The sequence below is a fragment of the Dermacentor silvarum genome, chromosome 4 (assembly GCF_013339745.2).
Source record: "Dermacentor silvarum isolate Dsil-2018 chromosome 4, BIME_Dsil_1.4, whole genome shotgun sequence".
Classification (NCBI taxonomy): Eukaryota; Metazoa; Arthropoda; class Arachnida; order Ixodida; family Ixodidae; genus Dermacentor; species Dermacentor silvarum.
Window position 1 is genome coordinate 126605029 of NC_051157.2, and position 17410 is coordinate 126622438.

At 47.0% G+C, this 17410-nt stretch overlaps 1 long non-coding RNA gene across 1 annotated transcript; it reads left to right on the plus strand.

The window, feature by feature from the left end:
* The first annotated feature begins 668 nt into the window (after window positions 1-668).
* On the plus strand, window positions 669-9118 carry LOC125944781 (uncharacterized). Its single transcript, XR_007466491.1, has 4 exons — window positions 669-778; window positions 3467-3600; window positions 6712-6927; window positions 8820-9118. It is a non-coding gene; the product is annotated as an uncharacterized LOC125944781 (long non-coding RNA).
* Window positions 9119-17410: the final 8292 nt, after the last annotated feature.

Sequence of the window (17410 nt, forward strand, 5' to 3'; positions counted from 1 at the left end):
TTTCACCACAATTTCACAAAAGAGCACCCCGTTCATCATTTTGCGAAAAACGCCACGCCAAGACGAGCCAAGCCAAAGTTTGCCATCGCCGACGAAGCATCAGCTGGGTCGCATCTCGTAGCCTGTAGCCAACTCCCTGGTCACTGGCGCAGGTGTATATCTGACTGGGCCTCTGACTAGCTCAGATCTACACGACCAACTATGACAATCCAGAGGGCCTGGGCAGCGGTGGAAAGGCTATGCCTCACCGCACATAATGGCTGTGTGGCCTGAGCCTGGGCCGGCAACCTCGCAGGTGCATAACAAGGAGGTTATACTATAACCTCCTTGGTGCTTAAGCTTTTTACCATAAAGTTTTTTTTTTTTTTCCGTCCGTCCGAAGCGCGCACGCCCGCCGGTTCAAATCTGGCGCCTCATTGATGACATTCTTCGACTTGCAGCCCGCAGAAAGGGCGGGCAATTTAAAATGTCCACGAAGAGCAAGTAAATGATAAAATATGTGCTGTTCAAAAACATAACTGCACATAAAAGTTGTTTTAAAGTGAAAATATGCAATCATAAAAAAAGGTTCTGTAGCATTATTCAGCGCAGCACTAGTAGTGCAGGTGGCGCCACATGCAACGGTGGCAATTCGCGCGGGTCTTTGTATTCGTAGCGCCGGCAGGCATGTTCAGTTGTGGCAATGCCTCTGGTTGTGGTTGAGACTGACTGTCAGGCGTATGGAGGGGAAGTCGTTGCCACAGTTGTTTCTCGCAGCCATGTGCGAAAGAACGGCCTGGTGTGTATTACTTTCTGCGTTTGAATTCATTGAAAGCAGTGCCTAGTGTACCGTTTAATCTTGCGGCTACGGAACGGACCCCCAAATGCTGCGCTAGTTGTCGGTTGCGTTTCGCGCGCGCAAAAGCATAAATCTTGCACTGCACGCTTTCGTACAATTATAACGCTAAAAGTGTACTCTGTTTCTTGGAAGCAGTATACTGAAATTACAAGCAGCTGGAAGCAGTTAAACTTAATTACAAGTTCAAAATCTAGCGGTTCAATGTGAATTGTTGGCTCGTTACTTCTGCTCAAAGGTAAACCGAATGGTAAGTACAATCCTAGCTTTAAAAAAATGCTGTATCAGGATATTGGCTGTGAATTGTTCACGTATTTGTCGAGGACTGTTAAATATCGGTTGTTATAAGTGTTCTGCGATTATTTCTGCGGCGCCTATGTAAAAATTGGCGGGAAGAAGGCATTCGCGCGTTCCGCCTTTAAAAAGCTCGCTATATCAAGATATTGGCTGTGAACTGTCCACGCATTTTTAGGAGTGGTAAAGTCGTGTTTTATAACTGTTCTGCACTTAGTTCTGCTGCGCAAATGTACAAATTGATGGGACAAACGCGTTCGAGCCTAGGAGGAGGTTCGAGCGTTCCAGTCGTTAAGCCCAATTCTGCTGAAAAAAAAAAAAAAACGCTATACCAAGATACTCGCTGTGAATTGTCCGCGCATTTTTTTAGGAGTGTTATAAAGATGATGCTTTATAACGCTGTACTGCATGTTCTTTGGCGCAAACGCACAAATTAGCGCAGCCCGCCACGTCTCAGCTGTATCAGCAGCCGGAGTAGTATTTTAAACTTTTTATTCGTACATCTAGAAGCAGAAGTATTAGTGAATTGTCTGCTGTGAAAGTAGCCTGCGACTACACGCAAAATTGCTGCGCGACTGGCCACTCGAGGCACTTTGCGTGTTTTCGCGATCTTCTTTCACGCTCAGAAGAACTTATGTAGCACGTATTGAGCAACAGAAAGCTGTATCGGGAGTTTTTCGTTTTGCTCTACAATTTTCTCATTGGTACTTTTCATCTAATTATACTTGAGAAGTTGAATAACAAATTAAGACTAATTATGTACTTGGGCGGAATGCAAAAAAAAAATAATCTATCACCAGGCAATGGCAAACATTACCTTGGTTCTGTCCAGCTACGTGGCATTTGCATAGTTTTAGAGTTTGGCTAAAGTTGCCTGGGACGTGTACCACCCTGGTATGTGTATACCACTTGGTATGACTTGTGAATTGCGAGTGCTTGCCAAGGAGTGTTTGGATTGGAGCAATTTGATGTTGCTCTAATCCACATATTGCCCTTTAAAGTGGAAAGGGTCTCAACCTTACAGCCTGTCACTCAGCGCTTGCCTTTTTTCCTTTCTACAACCTTCACTTTTTCTTTGTGTCTGAGCCTAGAGGCTTTTCACTGCAAAATTATGTTGGTTGGCTTGGTGCTAGTGATGCCGTGACTACACGGAGGGCAAAGCTAAAAATAAGCACATAATGAGTTTAGGGGCGTGTGGGCCTGCTCCATCACTAGACTGTGAGGTTGTGCGCTGCAAGCGTTTCTTTTCTTGCTCTTAATGTTTAGATCTGTACCTGATTTTTTTGAGGCTGTTTGGGTTGCATCGTCTCTTGAAAGGTTGAAAATACATGCAATCTAGGTTGGGTTGCTTTTATTGTGTACATGAATAGCATTTAAGCATGAAACAAGAACCAAAAGTCTTGGAGTCAGGATTGAGAGAACATGCTATAGTAGTGACTGTAGCGAGTTTCTCATAGTATGGAACAGAAACATTCCCAATTGAATTCTTGTGATTCTAGTGGGTCAAAAATTGGGCCTGATATATAGTAAACTGCAAAACTGGAAATATTAGTTTTAGTGAACAATGACAGCCTGATTAGACCTCCTTGCCTATAAGGCATGCCTTATTGAAGCGATCATCAGTCTAGCTATATGTGTAAGCTACTTGTGTACCACCTGAGTTTGCGGTGGAATTGTGACAATTTCGCACTTCTTAGGACACAACCTGTTTTTTATTTGCACTGTTGCAGCTTCTTTTGTGTGGGAGTAGATGACAAAAGTGCAAAAGGTTGGGTCTTTTTTGCAGCCGTAACTGATGCTTCTACGCTTTTGTAATTAATTGATGGCTAATGGCCAGTTTTGTGGATGTTTAAAGCAATTTCTTCGGCAGGAGTCACTCCACACGTTTGGAGGGAATCCCATAGCAAAAAAAGCTTCCATTTGGGTGAAATTCTTGCCCAAGTCTTAGTGGTTTCCTATAAATAAGGTTTTAGTGCATTTTAGGTAGAGAGAGAGATTAACATTCGCACTTCACAACATTGTGCTGAGGCTTACTCAAAGAAGCATGAGTGCCACCTTCCAGAGAAAGAGTGGTTACCCTTCATTATTGCATCTCCTTTAATGATATCCAGTTTCTCAGGACTGGAACTTGGCTAACAGGCATTGGGCACTTTTGAGCAGTGCGAGTGTGTGCGTTGTGTGTTTGTGTTTTACTGCTCAGAGCACCCAAAATTAATGTGGAGATTATGTGCCCGTGGCTTGTAACGAAGAGCTGTTCTATTTATAATTTGTAAAAGTGCAGCATGCGACGCTGCTATTGCTGCGAAGTTGTAATGCATTGCTTTTACATGATTTCAGTATACTCCCAAAGCAGTGCTTGCAGGTGGCAACCCATTACTGTGGGAGTGAAGGCCACGAGTACCCCCTGGGCATGATGTCAGCCTGGAAGGCACCTATGAGCCCTCCTACAACGTGCCGCCCAATAGCTTTTGGTATGTGAATGTGCGTTCACATTTGTGAAAGTATAAAAGTTTGTGCATAAATGGCAGAGAAATGCACCTTTGGCTTTGCTGGGAAATGAGAGCAGTGCCAATGCTTGGGTGCACTTTGAAGTCTTCTGTGCTGCGTGTTCTGTTATTGTAAGCAGATTTAGGTTTGTTGATTTTGCAGGGTTGCTCACAAACACCTGTTACTCCACCATCACCAGAGCGTGCTGCCTTTACTTTGTCGTCCACGTCACTTGTTGTAAATAATACATGTGACACTAAAATAGTAAAGGTATTGGAGCATGCATTTACTGCATATTTTAGTGAAGGCAGTTTGCAAGAAAGATTTTTTTAATTGTAAGGAGGTCTGAAGTTCTAAAATTTTGAATACTTAGGTTGTCATGAGTGCAAGAAAAACACCCTGGCAGCTGCAATGCTCCACCGACATTTTTTTTAGGGGGGGGGGGGAGCCTTAATGAAGAGAGATAAGAGAATACATGTAGTGAGTGAGCTCAGTAAGTGCTCTGTCTTCCCATGTAATAATGCACAAGATTCATTTTTGGTGGTTATCTGGCATTTTATTTTCGCATAGTGTCCCCGCCAACCAGAAAATTTTATATGGAAGTACACCAATAAAAGGGTGTTCTTTGTATAGATGTGTTTCTTTGTTTCGTACAGAATGTAAATTGAATGGCCATGCAACAATATGTGAACTTTGTGTTCATGGTAAATAAACCGTGCCAGCCGTTATGTGATGTTCTCAAGAACAGCTGGAGGAAATTAGCGAAATATTACAAGCAAATAAATTCTCGGCAAGGAGCCTATACTATCAATTTTACTATTCTTTCTTGCGGCTTTATTGACACATCCACCCGTTTGCAATCTTATGGTGCCAAGGGATCATATTTGATGGTTATACCGTATGCTTCCTCGGTGTCTGAACCTGCCTGATAATTGCTTGTGCTTCTCTCAATCATTTTTCAAACTTCACAAGAACGTTTTTGTAGATGCATACTCTATTCGTGCAGTTTCAATCCCATATGCCCAGTAGTTCACTAAGCAACTTCAGTGAAAATCAGCTCGCATCGGATCCCCAAGGGGGGGGGGGGGGTTGTTGCGTGGGCAGGCCGTCGGTGAGAACATGCAGCCAGCGTCTGGTGCATCACAGCAACTTCGTCTTCCGAGGCCAACAGCTGGGACTGCAATTGTCGTGTACAACTATAGGTTGTGGTCGCATAAGGTGTCACCTTGGCGCTCTCGCCCCGCACTATTGACCCTTTTCGCGGAGCAGTTTGTTTTAGAGAAACGAGATGGCGCCATACCTCTCCTCAGCGACCGAGCACGAATACGAAACCATTACCGCTTCTACCTTGCTTCTGTGCGATCAGCTGTCGGAAATGCAACTGAGTTTTCGCTAACACTCTGTGCTCCAATCATGATAGATTGAATCATGTGGATTGAAGGCGTGTGCAATAGTTGGCTGCAAAAATAGTGACTGGCATGTTAAGGAATAGAATGAATCTGTGAGGCCAAGTTCGCAGACCGCTGCTGCAACTGTCCGAACGTGTTACCGGCACTTCGTGATGTGCGGCTTTCATCGAGGATACAGAAATTTGCTCATCCGCCAGCCTTGTATCGCTGAGATCGAAGAAAGGGCTTCAACCCCAGAACGTTAGGAAAAGTGAGTACCACTCGTTAAACAATGACAAAGGGAGTAGCGCCGCTTCCTGCCATAGTAAGTTTCGCGCACGTTATCTATCTATACTCATCAATCCCGGCCACGGCGGCTGCATTTCTATGGGGACAAAATGCGAAAACACCCGTGTACTTAGATTTAGGTGCACGTTAAAGAACCCCAGGTGGTCCAAATTTCCGGAGTCCCCCCTCTACGGCGTGCCTCATAATCAGATCGTGGATTTCGCACGTAAAACCCCATAATTATTATCTATACACATCTGTCTCAAATGGCAGGAAAACTTACGCGCACTCTATCGCCGACGTATCAAGAATAAGTGAATGGGCGCACACTTGAATATAGGCGCACTATATACACACAATAAATGACGGATTACTCCGATGGCAGAAGAATGGTTGAAGTTGAATGTTTCGTGACGGTTTGCAAGAGTAAGCGAGTTACTAGCGGTAATATATAGTTGCTACAAGGTATTACAATGTACAAAATAGCTAAGTTCCAAGCCTTGCGCACAGCAAGAACAAATCTGTCGGAACTGAGCACACCCGCGAGCGATTAGGCAGAAAATAATCAGATAGTGGCTGCACCGAAGAACTTCACTGTCAGAAACTGACAAGCCGCGGCTTCAAAATATTTGCCAAATAAATAAAGAACAAAGAGCAAAACACACTAATCCTGATTCAATTCATGAGCGAAATGTTTGGATAGATTGGAATACATATTTAGCCCCGCTTTTAGAACAAGCACTATATACGTTACTTGCGCCGTTTGGACATAGGTTAATCAGCTCCGAAAGCGCTTTTGCATGTTCTCTGAAGCTGTGATCAAAGCTTCGTGTCGTTCACCTAGTCACCGTCTACGATATCTCCGAAAACAGGTTTTCTAAGCCGCGCCGGCGTCATACACTTTCATTGTAAACAAGGAGGCAGTTGAGGCAAGCAATGGACGCGTCACCACGTGATCAAACATGGCAGCGCCCATGGGATTGCCGCGAAAAGGGTCAGTAGTGCCACCCACTGCGGCCGCTATTTTTTTTTTTGCTAACCTTAAAAACGCTTCTGCCACAAGTTAAAATTTTTTGCAGTCCCACTTGGTGACCTAAAAACAGAACTAGACACGTAGATGCAATCAGATTGTCTTTGGCAAGATAAATTGGCACTTTTTACCGTGGACCAGCCCAGCCTGTCTATGGTAGCAGGTGTGCAAAACATGTGGACGTGTCTTGCTTGTCTACGGGAAGTAAAGGGCTTCCCTGTCAGTCAGGGGCCTTCTACATTTTTATTTCCCCCGTTTCAAACTGCTGAACAGTCCTTCTGAGCAACCGCAAGTTATTTTTGGCCCTGGCTTATCATTTTCTTTTCATTGCGAAAGGAAGCATGTGTAGGCTGTTGAACTTGACCAAGGACTTTTCGTTGCTTTTGCAGTCCGGTCCTGGTACATAACAGCCAGCTCGGGGTAGAGACAGGCACCGAGCGTGTCTTGACCTCGATGAGGTGGGGCCTCGTTCCATCCTGGTACCAAAGCGATCCAGCAGACTTCAAGGTCAACACGATCAACTGCCGCATCGAAGGCGCTGCCAGCCAGAAATGCTATCTACCGGCCATAACAGCAGGGCATCGATGTGTCGTTATTGCCGAGGGGTCTGTTTCAAAACCATTTTGTCTTGTCAAATGGCGAGCTTTGCTTTTTTATGGGGAAAGGATTGCCCGTCTCTTCTCCCGTTGTCCTCTCCCCTTAAAGCGGCTGCAGAAGAGGGCCCCAGCACCACCACAGATGTAGTAAATGGTTCTGTTTTCTACAGAAATGCGCAATGAAGCAGCAAACACTACCTCAATGTCCTCACTGCAAGACATATATGCCTTCAAGTGCATCATTCCCTTCATAAAGTGAATAGCTTTCTAAAATCGTTTGGCTATTCTCTTACATTAGCAATCATTGTCGATGGTTTCTGCACAATTGTTTAGCTAAACAGAACTTGTACCAAAGCACTTTTATGGGACATTACTGAGCTTATTGCTGATATCCCTAAAATGTACATAACGCTTTCTGCCAACTATAGTGCTAACGTATTGGGACAAAATAGGAACTTGAAAGGAAATGGTTAAAGGGGCCATAACACCAAACGTCAGAGCTTGAATTGTGCATTGCATGTAGTACTGTATACATCCCACAGCAAGCTGGGAAAATTTAGGTGTGTTTGGTCGGTAGAAAGGTTGTATTTGAAAATTTTTACATCGCAGTTGCAACATACAGCAGTCTGACAGCGCTAAGTGGTGACGAAAGGGAATCTCAATCCTACAGACGGCTCCGTCTGAGTAATGGAAGCCAATATCGAAGTCCATGCTTTTGTGTACTGCAAGCTGTGCAAGCAGTTTGCAAAAGTTGGAAATGCATCATGGCTGCCATGTGTTATTTCGTTTTTGGGTGTGTGTCTCGGTCTGCTGTTGCTTTGTCGCACGAGTGAACAAATTGCATGCACAATTCAGTGGCAGCATCCTTGTTGTGCCGATATGTCCGAAAACGTCTGATGTCTCAACTTGTTTTAGAGCAGACGACTCAGCGGGCGGCGGGGCCCCTCACTTCCTGACGTCACATAGTCGATGCAAAAATGGTGGTCGCTGTCAGTACTTAGAGGCAGCAGTTTCAAATTGAATTTACGAGTTAAAATGTGTGCTGAGAGCCCAGTTCCTTTTGTGTGTACAGCCATAATGGGCCCTTCTACTCTCACTTAGAATAGTTGGACGACTGTGTCATGGCCCCTTTAAGACTGTACAACGAGTGATAGAAGGGAAATGATTGACGTAACATTGAGATAGCATGATGGTAGGATGGATCAAAGAAGAATTGGGTGTAGGTGATACCCTAGGAAGTGGGCATAATGTACAGCATAAGAAAAGATGCAAAGAAAAGTAGGGGTGGCACAAGTGCAGCATCTCTCGAGGTCATGGGTTTGGTCCCAGCCGTGGTGGCCGTATTCTGATCGGGTATTGTGCATCGAGTGCACCTTAAAATTATTGATTTTTTTTTTGTAAGTGCAATCTCCTGCCTACTTTTCTTTGCCTGCGTCTTTTTTGCACTCTGCATTATGAACAGATTCCAACTTTCCCAGCACTCTACACTTGTTAAGAAGTGAAGTTGGGTGGGATGTGTAATGCATAGAGCTTTGTCCTGCAGTGGAATTAAACATCCTGATGATGATGATCGAGTGTTGCCTTTTTTTTGCGCAACACGAAATAATATGCATAAAAAGGGACCTTGCATGTGATTATTTGAGTGTGATGTTCCTCCAGAATGTCCAGCCAGCTGCTGAATGTGCTGTAGCCCCAATACCCAGCTCCGCAGTCCAAATTGTGCCATGTATTGTCACTAACTAATGCACGCATAAATGCATAGATACATTGTTTTAACTTGTTCACAGTTCAAGTTAGGTTGATAGGGCTGGCAATAGCTTAGCCAGCACTTGTTGACTAATTCTGAGTCTGTTCAGCCAAAGAAAGGAAATTTATTTTGCTACATCAATGCGGTTTTGCAGGTACTTCGAATGGCAGAAACATACCAAGCAGGCATTTTTTGTGCACTGCCAGCAATTATTGGAGAACTCCATGACAACACGACAGTGGGACGTTCCATAGATCGAAGATGTCGTGATCTACAATGGGCATTGGCATGGTCCCAAGCTGTTGACCATGGCCGGCCTCTTTGACATCAATGTATGTAAAAGCTGCACTGTGCTGCCAGGCCACACTATTGTAATGCTTGCATGTTTCTTTGACTTGCCGCCCAGGCGGTTGATATGCTCGGCCTGTAATTTGTGGCTGAATAAATGTCTACTACTACTTTTTTGTGCAGAGTTCATAACTGGTAGCATCAATGCACCCTCATATTTTTGTTTGCAGTTTTGAGCTCTCCACTCTTGATTCCTTTTTAGTCTGTGGCTCATGTTAGAGTGGCACTCGGCTGTCTGAGAGGGTGTGCACCTTTCGTAATCCTACCCAAATGAGCGAAAGGTCAGATTCCAGAACTGTTTACAGTGCATTTGCATGTTTCTGTTAGCAGTTCTGAGGTCTTATACTTCTGCGACTTGCATGCCACTTCTGGCAGCCATTGAAACATTTGTTATAGTGAGGCATAAATTAATAAAGCAGTGAGAACACTGACATTTGTAGACTTTATTGGTTTCATTGTCAGAGCCTGCACAATGAAACCTCTGGAGCTGATAGATTGTAACAGCCATTCATTTCAGTGGTCATTGTCTGCATAGCAGGGGCCTTGAATTTGTATTCATAAAGAAAAGCAGATTTATCCTTAGCTGTTTCTGGCTTGACTTGTGTCCAGTGTTCTGTTGATAGTGTCTCAGGACATTGGAATCATTGTTAGCAGCGTTTGTCATGTCACGAAGCACTTTGGGAACTAAGCGTTCGTGACTAGAACGATAGAGCAGTGAGAGATAGCACAGCCGATCGAGCACCGAAACAAGGTTTATCTCTCTCATCGCTGTTATCTCTTGTAGCCACATCCCCACTGCTCCTTATTTTACAGTACAGTTATCTCCCCCGCGGAAAAGAAAGCCCTCCCGGCGACCTAGGGGTAGGACAACACAGGTGGATCATAGTATGGCTTGAGACGCTGGACATGCACAATTTCGCGTCCTCGACGGCGATGATTCAAAGATAGCTCGAGGGGTTCCACGATATAGTTGACTGGAGACGTTTGGTTGATCACGTAGTATGGGCCTTGGTACTTCGATGCGAGTTTCGGTGACAGTCCAGGGGTAGGGGCTGGAACCCAAAGCCACACTAACAAGCCTGGAGCATAAGATGCAGGAACATGGAAAGTTTCTCGGTGGTACTTCTGGCATTGCTGGTCTTCTGATGTAAATATACGGGAGAGCTTGCGACACTCTGTGTGTGTGCAGCAGCATCGGACAAGGTAGTGGTTTCCGTGGGGTCAGGGCGGTACGGAAGGATAGTTTTTATTGTAGAAAAAGGTTCACGTCCGTACAGGAGAAAGAAGGGTGAAAATCCCATGGTAGTCGGCGTGGTGGTATTGTAAGCGTGGGTCAGAAATGGTAGAACCTGGTCCCATTTGCTTTGGTCAGATGCAACTTACAAGTAAGGCCAGCATGTTACCAAGAGTGCAATTAAAGCGCCCGGTCATGCCATTAGTCTGCGGATGATATGCAGTAGTGGTGCGATGAATGATGCGGCATTCTCGTTGACGTCGTAGAGGAAGACGCAGCCTCTGTCACTGAATAATTTCCTGGGAGCTCCGTGGCGAAGGATGATGCGGCGCAAGAGAAACCAGGCGACGTCACGTGCAGAAGTGCTGGACAAAGGGGAAGTTTCCGCATAGCGCGAAAGATGGTCGATGGCCACGATTACCTAGCAGTTGCCGTCTGATTTGGTTGGCAGAGGTCCATAAATGTCGATGCCTATTCGATCAAAAGCACGTGCTGGGCAAGGCAAAGGCTGCAATGGAGTGGTTGGACGAGGGGGATCTTTGCGGCGTTTGCAAACGAGACAGGAGCGGACATTCCTCGATGAACCGATACATCCCTCGCCAGTAGTACACCTGCATGCGTGCACTGGGGGTCATCGTGGAACGCTGCACAAATATCAGAACGTAGATGCCGAGGGATAACATGCAACCATTTGGGGCTGTCCGGGAGGTACTTTCGACGGTACAAGAGCCCGTCGCGAATGGAGAAGTGATGTGCTTGGCGACGTAATGCGCGTTTGGTGAAGGTGTCGATGGGGCGGACAAGAAACTAGGCATGGACACAATCCGTGGGTCTTTCTTCTGCTCCAGAAGAATGTCCGTGGCAGCAAGACAAGACTCGGACAATGGGGCCTTTGGGGAGGTAACCTCATCTGTTAGTGGCGAACGAGACAAGGCATCCGCATCCGAGTGTTTTTGGCCAGAACGGTACAGCACTCGAATGTCGTACTCCTGCAGTCGAAGCGCCCATCGAGCAAGACGACCGGATGGTTATTTTAAGGACGACAGCCAGCACAGCGAATGGTGATTGGTTATCACGTCAAATGGGCAGCCATAGAGATGCATATGGAATTTGGTTATGGCCCAAATTATACCCAGACATTCTTTTTCTGTTAGTGAATAGTTCGTTTCAGGTTTAGTGAGTGGCAGGAGTGGACTCCTGCGCCAATTGCGCATTTTTGATTCATGCAAATTTCTGTGCCTAACACAGAAAATTTACCGAAATTGCGCCACGCTGCGCCAGAACGGCTACGGCAGTGGCCGCGAACAGTGAGGGGATTCGTTCTCTGAAAAATAGTGCAGCCATTCACATTACGCGCACCGCGTGACAGCACTTCCCGCAGAGTTTCTCGCAATTTTCGTGCTTATAACAATGGACTTTTTGGCACTTCCGGCCGGCGCATGCGCGGCCACTGCCGGCTGTTGTCGCTGCTGTCGAAATGGCTAGGGCTGTTTCGAGTGTACTAGAACACGGACCGAGTGGCACAGCGCTCCCTAGCTGAGGTGTAACCAAGGGTGCGACACAACAAAAAGTAGGCTGAGAGCGCTGGGAGTGAACTAGATATTTCGTAGGCACGCGATGCAGCGGGCGGGTGTCTGTGTCCCCAAGGCCGGTATACCATAAAACTTCCAATCTGTTTTATGCCCATATGGGTGAGGCGTGAGCCATTTTGACCTATCATGAAGGGCTGATAACGGATTTGGAATAAAAAGTCGCAGTATCGCCCGAAAGGTGAAGCATCGATTGCAATAGCAAATTAGTAGACAGCTATAAGAAGTAAGGATAGTAGTTTTATCGCCTGTATAAACTTGTAAATATGTGTTCACTTACTGAATTAACAAGCATGGTGTTTTGCGCGCACAAGCAAACATGAACACATCTCAATTACCGCAGAAACTCGCTGTGAAAACACTGGAGTGAGCAAGCGCGGCAACAGCAGCGAGCGATTCACCTTTGTGCTGCTTCGCTTCAACGCGAACTAAGCGGTGAAAAACAGCGCACAGGAGGCTATCAGCACTTGCACTCTGTCCCTATCGTAGGGACAGAGTGCAAGTAGAATGACCCCTCCCCCTGTGTGATGGAAGACGGCGCGCAAGGGACGGCGCGCTTCGTCCCTTGCGTGCGCGAGATTGAGCCGCCATCATCGGCTCACCCTTGTCGTCTCATCCTCATGCTTTCGCTTGCAAATACAGTATACGGCGCGCGGTGACAATGTTATCGCCCCTGGACTTCGCATGAAACATGATGGCACGACGCCAAAAATGCGCCTGGAGTGTCCATATAGCTGCTATTGCAACAAAAACAGATTGCAATAGTTTTACATTATACCGGCCCAGGGTTGATTGCAGCTCTCTTGGTCTGCGGTGACATGGTGAACCAGAAATTATGTTACAGCGCGTTTTGCACTGCATAATTTGAGAACATTTCCCCCTATCGTCATGAGCGTAGATGTGGGAATATATAGTTTGATCGTTGTGTAAACAATGTTTCCGGCATCACAGGAAAGCATGCACCATGCCGCCGCTCGACCCGCTCTTCCACATTCTAGTACGCTATAGCTACAAAGTGCGCTTCTACTACGAGCTTCCTGTTTGTTTATTCTGTGTTTTGTCATGGTTTTGAAGTGTGCTGCGGTATACCATTACTGCACTAAAATTCAAATTGGCCTGCTCCAAACTGCTTCACAATGAAATTTTATCTGCTCCAAAATGAAATTTAGTCTGCTCCAAGCTGCTCCAAAATGCTATTGTCTGCACCAAAGTGCTCTAATACGCATTTTGACCTGCTATATAAATTGCGCCAAAATGACTTTGGACCGTCCCACCCGTGGAGTGCACGACTGGCGAAGGCGTCGACGTACTCGTCGAAGCCAGCCTTTCTCCGAGCGAGAGCGGCACCAAGGCCGATGCCACTGGCATCCGTGTGTATTTCTCTTGGGGCGCTTGGGTCAAAATGGCGCAGAATTGGTGGAGACGTCAAGAGATGACGCAGCTTTGTAAATGTGGCATCGTAATCCGGTGACCAGGTCGAAAGGTTGTGGGCACCATGAAGAAGCTGGGTTAAAGGTGCTATTATGGTGGTGAAATTGCGGATGAAACGGCGGAAGTATGACGCTAACCGAATGAAGCTGCGCAGTTCTTTCAAGGTCTTTGGTCATGGAAACTGGGCAACAGCTTGTAGTTTCCTCTGATCAGGGAGTACACCTTTCGACAACACATGGCCTAGGATGACCAGCTGCCGGGTGGCAAAGCGACACTTCAAGTTAAGCTGGAGGCCAGCATTGGTGATGCATTTGAGAGCGCGTTCAAGTCGAAGTAAGTGGGAAGGAAAGTCCGGTGAAAAGATAACGATGTCGTACAGATAACACAGGCATATCTGCCATTTGAGGCCATGCAAGATGGTGTCCATCATTCTTTCGAATGTGGCAGGCGCATTACACAGTCAAAATAGCATCATCGTGAATTCAAATCGTCGGATGTGATGAAGGCCATTTTTGAACAGTCTGACTCGGCCACTGGCACTTGCCAGTACCCAGATCGTAAGTCTAAAGATGAGAATTCGGCGCCCTGGCGTCAGTCTAGTGCGTTGTCAATGCGGGGTAGTGGATAAACATCCTTTCTGGTGATCTTATTGAGGCGCCGGTAGTCCACGCAAAAGCGAATTGTGCCATCTTTCTTTTTGACAAGCACTACAGGAGAAGCCCAGGGACCGTGCGAAGGTTGTACGACACCGCATTGTAGCATGTCTCCAATGTGCTCAGTGATGACGCTACGCTCCGTGGTGGATACACGATACGGCCTGTGGCGTAGAGGCGAATGGTTGCCGGTGTCGATGTGATGGACAGCAGTGGAAGTACGGCCTAAGCGAGATTGTTGTAGGTCGAATGACGTGCGAAAGCGGTCAAGGAGATCGACGATCTGGGCGTGCTGACCTGGAGTGAGGTTGGTATCAATAGACTGGGAAAATGTTGGGTCACACGGCGGCGTGGGAGGAGAAACTTGAAGGGCCATAGCGTCAACCTGAGAAGCCGGGTCGTCAGGCACATCATAGAGGAAGCTTGGTTCGATATCAGCATAACCAAAACACTCATCGTGGAGCAGGCTAGCAGGGCAAGGAAATAGGTTCAAGACATAAAGTGCGCTAGAACCTTGTTGAATGGCAAGAAGGGCAAAAGGAAGCAAGAAGTGATGACAGCGAGCAACAAGCTTAGACGGCATGAAAAGAACTGTGGAGTCGGAAAATGCAACGCAGGAAATGGGTACAAGTGCGGCAGAGTATGGAGGAATCTCGGTGTCAGCGGTGACGAACACACGACCGGAAGCGTCAGCAGTATCTTCAAAAACGTTGCCGACTGGCGACAGCGCAAGTTCAGCATGGGCACAATCTATAACGGCATGATGAGATGACAAAGTCCCATCCTAATACCATGGCATGGGAGCAGCTGGGCAGAACAACGAACTCAACACGGTATAAAGTGCCGCTTATAACAACACGCATGGTACACTTCCCTAAAGGTTGAATCGGCGCAGCGCTTGCTATACGTAATGAAATGGCAGAATATGCCGTTACGACTTTTCTAAGTTTAAGATGAAGCTGATCCGAAATTACTGATATTGCTGCTTCCGTGTCTACAAGCGCATGTACGACAATGTCTTCTGCATAAACTTTAAGGATGTTCGCAGGAATAAATGAGGTCGTGAGGAGTTCATTGAAATTGTGCAGTTCTTGCCTCCGGAACTGCGTTCCTTAGTTTTCCTCGGATAGATTCAGGGCAACGGATAAGCGGCAACAGAGAACGCTGGCGGGGAGACGGAGACCGACGGGTATTGAAAGTTCGGGAAGCAGGAGGCGAGACTTCGAAGTGCTGAGCAGCAGTAGCGAAATGGAGAGTCCAAACCGTTGCTTTGTGCCCTCGGAGAATTCGAAGGATGCCATCCGCGCCGGTGGCAAAGCTGTGCTACATACCCAGGTAGGCCGCACGAATAACAGATAGGGTGATTGTCATGGGTGCCCCATGGATTGAGAACAGCGGGCAGAGTCTGATGGAAATATTGGCAAGGTGGGCGCACGGGCTGCTGTGGCGGCCATTAGCTGCTTGTAGGTGCACATGTTGCAGCTACTTGCAGAGATGAGTGAAAGTCGCTGGTAGGTCTGGATTGAATAGCTGCAGACGGAGGCCTTGGATTCGCGACAGTGGCAGTGTACGTGAGTGGAACAGGCGTAGGAGGCGGTTGATGAGCAAGTGGTATGGCGTTAGCGACTTGTTCTTGTATCGCCTGACTCTGACGCTTGACTGGCTGGCAGGAGAGAGAGAGTTGGCGTGCCACTTGTACTAATTGCTTGATTTGGTTAAATAATTTCTTGAACTGCATGGAGTAGCACTGACACCGTCACTCAGAGCTGAAAGCACGACATCTGGAGCGGGAGCTCGGCGCATAGAAAGCCGTTTGCGTAGCTCTTCATAGCTCTGGCAAGGCGTTATGAGATCGTTGACCGTCTCAGGATTCTTTGCCAAGAGCATTTGGAAGGCATCATCTTCTATGCCTTTCAGTATGTTCTTGAATGAATGAATGAAAAACTTTATTTCACGAGCTTTTCAGCGCATGCGCCGGATGGAAGTGGTTCCCACTTCACGGGAATCCATATGCTGCTCTCGCCGCCTGGCCCCTGGTTACGAGCCAAAGCTGGTCTTCCAGGGCGGGGCTGGACAGCAAGATCTTCCATCGCTCTCTAAGGGGTTGGATGGGTAGGGGGATCATGTTGGGGTTAGGATTGGTGAGGAGTGGTGGGTGTTGTTGGCTAAATTTACATTCTGCAATCATGTGTTGCAGTGTACCTGGCTTGTGACACACGGGGCATTCTTGCCCGTACTGGCTCGGGTACATGCGGTTTAGTAATCGGGGGTGTGGAAACGACTCTGTCTGGATCTGCCTATACAGTCGCCGACTGATTTTTCGGACTCCGAAAATTCGGACTTGTTGGATATTCCGGACTCCATAAATGCACTGTCAAGGATCCCATAGAGATAATGCATTTTTTGACCGATTTTTCGGACGAATTTGCCCCTGAAAGTTGGATTTTTCGGACTAAATCGCTCGTTTAAAGCTACGCTCCCAACCATTGTGGAAGCCGCCATATTGGATTTTCCGCCAGCTTGGCTAAATTTGGTCTTCGAATGGCTTTGCTGCCTCCGAGATTAGAAAGCGCACTTGGAAAACGCGGCACGGGACGTTACTTTTTCGTCTTCGGTCAGCACTACTATCGTCATCACACCGTTGGGGACGGGAAAGGAGGAGGCGAAGGAAGGATTCTTTTTATTGTTGTAGCTTCTTCAGCTTGTTTCAGTCGCCATTCCGCACGTGTTGTGTCGCGCTGCATCGAGACGTTGTGTGGTTCCTTGTGGCTACTACAACATTGAATTTTGCGTGCTTCACGCCATGGCTCCGCCATCTGTGCCATCGCGAGAGCCAGGCGGTGCGAAGAAGCGTGGGAAGTACACGACCCTGACGTTGGAGAAGAAAGCTGCAATTATCAAGCTGATACAGAGTGGACGTTCGCAGCTTGATGTCGCCAAAGAATACCACCTCTCCAAGCGAACGGTATCTGACTATGTCAAAAACAGCGCGAAGATACTGTCAGCGTTTGAGAATTCCCACAACAAGAGCCAAAAAAACGACAGTAAGGGCGTTCATCCAGCCCTTGAAGAGGCTCTGCAGTTGTGGCTCAAAGGAGTTTTGGCCAAGAACCTGCCCGTGTCGGGAGACTTGTTAAAAGAAAAGGCGGAGTCGTTCGCTCTCAAAATGGGCATTGAAGAGTTCAAATTTACTGACGGATGGCTTCGCGGCTTCAAGAAGAGGCACGGAATTTCATTCAAAAAAGTGAGTGGTGAAAGCGGAGCGGTGGATCAGACTATTGTGTCTGATTACCGTGTCACGAGTTGCAAGCATTGCTTAAAGAATATGCTCCTTCGGACATATTCAACTGTGACGAGACAGGACTTTTCTTTAAGATGCTGCCGGATCGTACGCTAGCATTTTCGGGGGAATCGTGCGCCAGTGGGAAGCTCAGCAACGAGCGTATAACAGTGATGGTTGGTGCCAACGCCACCGGAACGGAAAAACTGC